A 9,172-nucleotide genomic window follows, 5' to 3' on the forward strand; every position below is an offset into this window, starting at 1 on the left:
GAAGCTGCGACCGCAGGTCACAGGGGTGCACAGTGCTGCACACATGAACGAGTACTTGCCTAAAGGATCCTTCACACTGACATTCTGTGGCACGAGCTGGATCATTTAGAGCTGAGAATAATTCAATCAAGCGTTAGGCTAGAACATGCCTTTGCTACAGAGGTTTAAAGGATGACTGATCGTGGACTATTTTACCTATATGAAAGTGAACAATGCCATTACCATGCTTCCATGGAAGCAGGGAAGAAAACTCTCCAGAACTGAACATTTAATTTCCATTTGCAGCAAAGTGTTAACAGGTGCAGAGCTTACATTTCAGAGAGCAAGACAAACAGAACTTGATACCGAGTTCTTGCAAAATAACTTCTCTTTTCAGGCCAAGCTAATAAGTGGCTCTCAAAAAAAGAAAAAAGCCCATTAAAATTCATTGCATTCGGTCACATCTCAGGGTAAGACTTTAAGTACGAGGTTCATTGGGCCTTGAGTCAGGCAGTTACTGTACGTTAAATTCCCAATGGCTAATCATCACAAATATGTGGCTTAACACTTGTACACTATTTCTTGCAGCTTTGCTTACCCCAGCTTCGTTTTTGCTCCACTGGCACTTACTTACACTACAACTTAACCCAAGTACAATGCAGATGTGGCAAAAGTCAGACTTTTGTAACGAGACAACATACGTTGCAGTGTTATAGTCTGGAGCAGGGACATTTCTAAACATGACTGGGTACTGTATTGTGAGAACGCCATTTCTCATTTACTCAGTACTTCAGACCCTCGCTCTTGGGGCAAAAACCACATGCAGCATCAGGTTAAGTTCCCACACTTGGGCCAGTTGGGCTGCAGAAGTGCAAAGGCGGGCCGCAAACCCACAGAAAGGGTCTAGTCAGCACTTTCACAATGAGCTGTTTCAGTACAAGCAGTGGGAGGAGCTCGCCTCCTCCCCTGCTAAAAGGACGCAAGCTTAAAAAACACCATTGTTGCAAACTCCTAAAATAGCTTAGGCCAAGCCACTAGAGGAAAACCTGCTCTTGAGTTTGTGCACTTTCTGTCCAGTCAGCTTCACTGTTTTCTCTTTGAGCAGTTTTTCCCTGTTGGACCCCAGCATCTCCTACAGCAGCAGTGCAGGAAGTTTAGAAACAGGAAACACGCAACCACCTCCAAAGCAAACAGGCAGGCTCTGGCGCCAGGGAGGACCTGAAGTGTTTGGGAATCAAGTGCATTTCAGGTTGGCTCCTTCAAGAACAAACAGCATGCGCCAAACCCAGGAAAGTCCCAGCAGCAAAGGGAAGAAAGGCTAAGGTGGCTGTACCCAGAGTGCCAGGAAGAATCTTCCCTTTTTTGCATCTACTGACATTGCACAACCCTGACAAAAGGCAGGAAAGTGGTCTAAAGGCCAACAGCTTTGCTGCGGCAGTTTCCTTCTCCAGACCCCGGGAACCTCCGAAGAAACAGATTTTGCTTTAGCTGCAACCATGCATCATTGTGGAGATGAATGACAGTAAGCAGAAGCACAAACGCACTTGCTGCCTTTCCTCAAAGGTTTCTTTAAAGGTTGCATCACCTTCAGAGTCCCAAAACATGGTTACCGGCAGGATTCCCTCTTCCTACAGGTACCAGAAGACTGAACGACACTTGGTTTGGTCCCTCCTGGTCTGGGCGCTGCTACAATGAGGCTCCCATTTTGAGCGGTCTTGCCACTGGGGGCAACTACATCACACTGATACCTGGCTCACCAACTGCCTGCTGAGAAGCCAATTACTTGAATTAGATTTTGAATGAGGACCAAAGCCTAAGTCATATTTAAGGGGAAGACATCAGAACTGGCAGGCCTAACCCGAGATCAACAACTGTGTCTGCACCTGAAGGGCAGCTGCCTTGTCAGCTCGGTTTTTGAGATCAGCGACAGAAGCTAGAGATGACAATCCGGTTCTGCAAGCCCTGCAGAAAGATAGCCTGAAGCTCCACCCCTCCCCGAAAGCCTCATGGGATCTCCAGCTTCCCTGCCAACAAGCAGAGCTTCCTTCCAGCTGGCTGTGACACCAGTGGGCCACACCGGACGGACCTACGTCAGCTGGGGAGTGCCGGAGAGGAACAGGAAGCTTTTCAGCTCCTCCAAACCCCAAGTGCAAGTCTCGGACTCCAGTTTCCCTTCCCACAGAGCTGGCCAGGCCAACTGGAGCCTCTTCACATCCTGCTTGCTCAAGGGGGGGGGTTGGAAGATAACTGCACTGCATTCTTTGGAGACACAGGGGACAGGCTGTCAGTGTTATGCAGGATGCAGAGCCCCACCTACGAAGTGACTGTACTGCCAAGCAAACTACCGTGCACATACATATCTTCTAAGAACTTTTTCTTAAAGTGAGTTTAAATTTCAGGCTGTAGGTCTTATGAGACTGAAAAATAAGCCAAATCTGAACTGGGGAAGTGACAGCCAAGTCTGTCAACAACCTGAAAGAGCACTAGTCAGGACTTGCTCTGACCCCCATGGCCTGTTGGTGAGGCCTGAATGAATATTCAAGGACCAGTCACCAGTTTAGTAAACCATAGAAACCAACACCCCAGCAGTCTAGAAGCTGTTTACAACAAGAACACACCCTGAGGAAGAACGACCTTCTGGAGACAGGACTGTTGAGGAGGGCATGGCAAGGGCCCAGCAACAAGCTTTTGTCTTCAGAAAGAAAGGAAAGCAAGCAAAACCCTTTTTAAGGAACCTGTGCATCCTGGAAACAGTTCCTGAGGTTGGCTGACAAAGGCAGAGAAGACTGCCTTTTGTCTCTATCCTGGAAGCAAAACCACCTGTTTTTGCTGGAATTCAGGGAGTACACAGCAGACAGTAAAAGTGGCAAGTCTTATCGCTTTGAACCTAGAATTCAGATGCACTGGCCACCACTCCACAAATACAGGTACTCTCTCACTGCAGCAGCTGCAGCTGGGTGTAGGACAGAGGACTGCACCTGAAACAGCTCCATCTGCCTTGCAGATTGTATCCTAAGAACAAAGCCGGTGTATACTACATAACACTGCCTGGGAGCTGGAAGAGATGTTCACATTCACTTTTTAAATCTCCAACTAGCAGCCTCCAGAAACCAAAACAACTCAAGCAGACAATGAGAAGCTGAACCAGGGAATATTCATGCTCAGATGTTTTGCATCACTGATGTGATCAGCAAAGTTCCTGAAACTTTTACAGCATTTCCCATCTGGAAACACAGCAGGCAAAACAAGGGAGGCAAGCGTGAGTTACAAGTGCAGTTCCCATGCTGCTGAGTGAAACATGTGCGCAAGACAAATGAATCACTTTTCCCTGGAGACTCCTGGAGGCTACAATTTGTCATCAAACTTGAAACGTCAGCAAAAGAAAGAGAAAGGAAGAGACACTGCAGTGGAAACAGCCAACAAGACCTCTCAGAATCACTGGCTGCCAGGCTGTGGGGGGAGGTTTTAATCTTGCCTGCATGGATGTTTGGCCTACTGATCTCTGCTCCACGCTGCAAGGGACCCATCGCACTGGCACAGAAGGCTGGATAGAGTCTCCTGCACAAGCCAGTTGCCGCTGGCAGCAAAATATTGCTGGAAAGCAAGATTCTCCCTGCACGAGACTCCTAGCTCTGGTTCCCAGGAGAGCTGGTTAGGTTTTCATAACTGGCATTTCAGTGCATGCTGGACTCAGAAGATAAGAACAGGAATGTTGTTACCCACTTGCAGAGGGAGGAAGAGGCCAGAGACCTCTCAGACCTGTAGATCTGCAGGAAAGGAAGCCAGACTGGAATCCTCTTGCAGAGCTTGGCAGCTCTAGAGCTGAACCGTAGGAGCCCCAGGCAGTCACAGTGCACCAGCGGTTCTGCTCCCCAGCCCCAGCTGCCATGCATAATGGATCACAATGCCGCGTATTTCTAATAGGCCGGGCAGGGGCATCACCCCCAAGATGACTATTCAGCTCATTTCCTTCAGTCTCTATCAAGCACATTATTGTGAGACTCTGCCCCATTTTTAGTGTCTACTGGTCTCTCAGCTGCAGAAGACAATGCTGCATTCAAATAATTAGGATAGAACAGACCCGGCAGCCTCCAAAAGGATCAACTAAAATTCATTCCCATGTAACTGCTATTCAGGTTGCATCAGAGGGTTCAGGGCACATTCCAATGGATGAGAAACTGCACTGGACACTACCCTGATCCAAACAAACAGCTTAAACTGGTATTATTCAAGTTTAACACAGAAAAACCACAATGATGACTCAACTTGTCAGCTGGGGAATGTACAATGGCCGGTTAAAATCACTGAAAAAACCCCAGCAGTCCCACAAAACAGTGCCCTGTGTCCTCAGAAGCCCCTCCCATGAGGAGAGAAGTGTAGCATTGAGACAAAGCTCTCCAGCCTGCCCCAATGCCAGACCCAGATGCCCCTGAGGAAGCCTCCCTTGAAACCTGGTTGTGTAAAGCTGAGTAGGCCCCAGATGAGCAACAGATCTTTGATTTGGGGTTAAAGGGACAGATTCAATATGTAGGCAAACGAAGCACAATGAAAGTAAAAGACTGTGTGTGAATCTGTGAGGGCAGGGCCAAGAGCTGATGCAGCATCCTACTTCACAAGGCACCCTCTCCCCCTTGCCCCCCAGCCACCCAAGAGCAAAGGAAAAAAAGTCAGCTCGGCTAGCCTTTGGGTGCAAAGCAAATATCTGCTGGGGAGAGAATTTCCTTAGCTATGAGGAGGAGAGGTGCAGGGAGCAGCCAGTGAATTAAAGGGGTTTTTTTCATTTTTTTTTTTTAAAGGAAGTATACATCACATTAGTACTGCTGCCTTAGGAGGCAGCAATAACGTGGTTAACGAATGATTTTGAGAAGCACTCTTCACTTTTTGCTCTCTGAAACATTAACGAACCTTTGGAAAGGTAACAATTTTATAAAGGAAAAGCAAGTGACATGAAATGAAAGGCCATCCACACAGTTCAAAGAGCCCACGGAGCAAGACTGAGTGCAGCCGTTTAAAAGCTTCAGACATACACAAAGAACCCCTGTATTGATTTACCAGCCTGTTGGGAGGAACAAAGCCCTCTTTAGAAGCATGGGGTTGGGGGAGCCTCCACTCAGGAAGCTTTGGTTAACGCTCTTGGAAATCTGCAAAGACACATTCCAGCTCCTCCCCAAACTAAATCATTTAAAAGAGAAATTCTGCTTCTGAGTGAGAGCCAAACAGTACTTCTTTGATTAGTGGCAGGGGAAGAGAGCTGGGATGGTTAGCAGGAGTGTCACTTTTGTGCTGGACAGAAAAACTCAGCGCAAAAGCTGTCTTCCCGCAATTCCTCTCACACTCAGGCTGAACTTTTAGGACTGCAGACAAACAAGGAAGACATCCCAGCTCTGCTCCCCAAACCTTGGGGAAAAAAAAAAAAAAAAAAAAAAAAAAAATAAAAAAAAAAAATCTATAATCACAGGCACAGACAAACAGCATAGTGCAGACCCCAAGGCGGCCACAGAGCAATGCAGAGAGAGACCCTAGAAATAAAATACTATGGTGTTCCGGAGGCACTGGAGAAAGACAGCCACTGCTCAGCACACCCTGAACCAGCTCTGTGCATCATGAGAAAAGCTCCACATCACACGCAGCTCACAGTGAGCCAGGCAGGTATCGGTTCAACAATCAGGTAGCCAGGATTTTATTTTCCCTGTATGGCTTCAGTGGCGGCAGGTGCCATAAAGGAATTCCACAAAGGAGCTGCAGGCAGGCTCCCTTTGCATGCAGAGAGGCTATCGTGTGATTCAGGCGAGTGTTGACATTTTTATTCTTTACAATGAAGTGTGGCCACTGGTTTCAATAGAAGATTTAATTTGTGCTATACCCCAGACAGGGCAGAAAGGCGCCATTCGAACATATGCATTTCAAATTACCTACAGGTTTATTAAGTGGTACCACCTGGCTGTTGCTCAGAGTGCTAATGAAAATACACTGGGCCAACAAAACAGACACCCCCTTTAAACTCTACTTACAGCTCAGAGGAGAAGAACACTTTGGTCAGGGAATTACAAGAGACACGAAACTTCAGCAATCCTAGTACCAGCTTCTCAGCAGAGCACACACCACACGGCAGTGTGGCAGAGTATGTAGAAAATCCAGAGCATCCCCAAGTCTCCTCTGCAAATGCAGATAACAGAACCCTTATTTAGACTAACAGCAGCATGCAGTTCAGCTGAAATCGATAGGGTCGTCCTTAATCAAAAAGCAGCTAACTGCCTACAAGGCTTCCCTTTGTGTGGTTTTTAAAAGGAGATGATGCCATAACATCCTGAGAATAAAAAGCAGATGAACATGAGGGGGCTTTTAAGCAATGTGATTATGTGACCAAATCATCAGCCCGGATGCCACAGAGAAACAATGAAAGGATGTAGTGCTAACACTACAGCAAGAGGGAAATACTTCCTACCTCCTAATTGACTGCTACTTCTCGAGGACTATGAGCTAAAGCAGCACTAATACAGGCTCTTCTCAAGGGGAACATGCCAAAAACTGGCCATAGTTCTCCCTAAGCAAGACAAGCCTGTGCCACTGTAGCCTCTCTGACCCTTCCCAGAGATCATGTATTGTGCACTCATCCTGTAGCTTTTGGAAATTCTTAATAGTAACAGGACTGCAAATCCCTTTTGAAGCAAAGGTACAATTCAGGTGGTGCCCTCTAATACCTGATTTTGGCTAAGAGTGACTTTTCTAGATGTGCATGACACATCCTACTTTCTTGGGTACAGATCACCCATTATTCTCCATTACTGAGGCACTCCCTGCACACAAACTACTCTGCTATTCTCTGGAAAAAACTCTCCAACTAGAAAAAGACACACATGTATTTAATGCAAACATGAACAGAGGCTCCATGACTTGCTCAGCAGAAACTACAGGTTTCTGGACAGTGTCTCTGTGTGAGCAAGTCCTGTGCTATGGGTCTTGAGCAGAGGTACTGCTGCCACCAAGCCCTGCACACCCAGAGCTAGTGATTCATCTGTTCGTTACCACGCTCCAGTGATGAAGAAGAGAAAGACTGTCACTAGAGACATGGGCTCAACATGATGCTTGACACAAGCTGAAGCATTCTGAACCTTTGTTTGCAGTGATGCAGGTGACCACAGTTTCCACAAGAGAAGCACCATGTCGCTTGGTGTAACCCAGCCCATTTTTACATTACCCTGAAAAGCAGGCTGCATGCGTGTGGTACCTGACCCCTCAGATGCTTGGCAGAACACAGATGGTCTCCTGGAAAGAGTCCATCAAACCCTAACTGGTTACAGCTTCCACTCCAGCCAGCAGTCACACCAAGGAGCTACACGTGCAAACAGAAATAGATATGTGGCAAATCAGGCTAAGGCTGCTGACAGAAGGCTTCATGTACAATGGTGGCACTTGGACCCCTCTGTCTCCACTGCGCAGTGATGGAGAGCGCTGTGATGTGCACAGGATGCAGGTGCAAAGTTAAGTGCCTGTGGCTTGGAGGCAGGTGCCCTTCTGCAGCTGGCATGGGTGCAACGGCACCAGGGCAGTTTCCATGTCTCGCTTCTGAGCACAGACAGGGCCTAGACAACACTGCTTCAGCACAGCACCTTCCTCCAGCTGCAGCCCCTTCCACACTCCCTCTGCCACACAATATCCTGAGCTGGTCACCAGCTCAGTGCTCTTTCCTCCATGGGGCCCCCTGCCAGCACACCAGCCAGCAGCAGCAAAGGGTGGAAACAGGCGTAACCACGGTGTGGAGACCCCAACGTTGAGACCACTGCATACCCATGCAGGCTGCTCTCTCTTCACAATTCTGTGGCAATACAGGTGCAGCATAACCGCTCCAGCTTACCAGGGCCAATGTTGGGGCGCACTGGCTCACCTGTACCCCTACAGGGTTACACAGACACAATCATTCTGATGGAATGGCTGTTGTGTGGTCATGCTCCCCCTCCACTTTTACAGCAGCTAAAAATGCATGTTTGTTCATAGCCTGAGCTTATGCATATAGTATATCTGAAGTAGGTTGGGCTTCACCACACTGTGCACTCATCTCTGCTGAGTAATCTCTGTCCTCCGTCCCACTCATCTGATCCCCGCCCCCCTTCATTGCCTCACACCTGAAATAAGACTGCCAGGGCAGGTCCCCTTTGTAGCGTGAGGTTTGCAGCATCCAAGCAACAACTGTAAAAGAAATAGTAATATGCACTGAGCTGGTACCATGAGTCTCATCTCTCCCTTGTGTTAGTACAAGGTTGAAAAGCTTTAAAAAAAATAAAAAAAAGTTTAGCTTCTTTTGTCAAACAAGTGCTTAATACAGTAAATGGAAAGTCTGCTTTGCTTTAGACCTTCACGGCCAAAGTTCAGGGTTTTGCACGTCTAAAAAAAAGGAAGTGGCAAAACCTCAGCACTTGGAAACACCACTCTCTTGCCTACTGTCAGCATTTAGGAACCACAGCAGTTACTGATATTAGGACAAGTAGCCACTGACCAAATAGGACACTGGACGGGGTTGCTGTCAGAGGGAAGGAGCAGTCAGGTAGCCACAACAAAACCAAGTATTGCAGGCAGGGAGGTGGGCAGGGGAACAAGGAATGCTAGGACAGTCATGTGTGGGCTCTCCCTACAGATAAAGCTTGAAACAACTTTTGTCTCTTATAAACAGCAGCACTGAATCTTTTTAACCCAAGCACCACTGCAGACAGCCACAGGCAAAAATCACAGCAAAATGACAATCCTAAGGCAATTCAAATTTAAATACATCGTCTACTATCTTATCAAAGCCAATAGCAGTATACACATACCACAGAAACTAATCTCTTAAACCCTCTATCCCCACCTTTAAAAATTACTGTCCAGTTTATTCTCATCAGGGACAGTAGCCCACAGATGCTCTGAAACTTTCTTACTCACAGCTTGGCTCAGAACAGGATGGTAAAGAAGTTGCTAGATATAGCCTGAAAAAAGACATGGTGTTAAACCTGAGCTGCTCCCATGAACGTCTAGGTTGTCTCTATTAACACAAATAGTGTTGATACCACAATAAAGGATAGGAAAGGCCAAAACAAGGGAATCTGATCATTTCATTCAGCTGCTTTAGTCAGTCGCATCCCATGGAGATGTCCAAGAGCACGACAAGTTGTGTGACATGCACATATTGATCAAGTTCACAGTGCTGGTCAGACTAATA

The 9,172-nt window shown here is 47.2% G+C and overlaps 1 protein-coding gene across 1 annotated transcript in view; it reads right to left on the reverse strand.

The window, feature by feature from the left end:
* Positions 1 to 9,172, reverse strand: part of STK40 (serine/threonine kinase 40) — a 35,903-nt gene that overhangs the window by 24,203 nt on the left and 2,528 nt on the right. The window lies entirely within an intron of this gene.

Source organism: Crocodylus porosus, unplaced genomic scaffold (genome assembly GCF_001723895.1).
Source record: "Crocodylus porosus isolate Cpor-Errol unplaced genomic scaffold, CroPor_comp1, whole genome shotgun sequence".
NCBI lineage: Eukaryota > Metazoa > Chordata > Crocodylia > Crocodylidae > Crocodylus > Crocodylus porosus.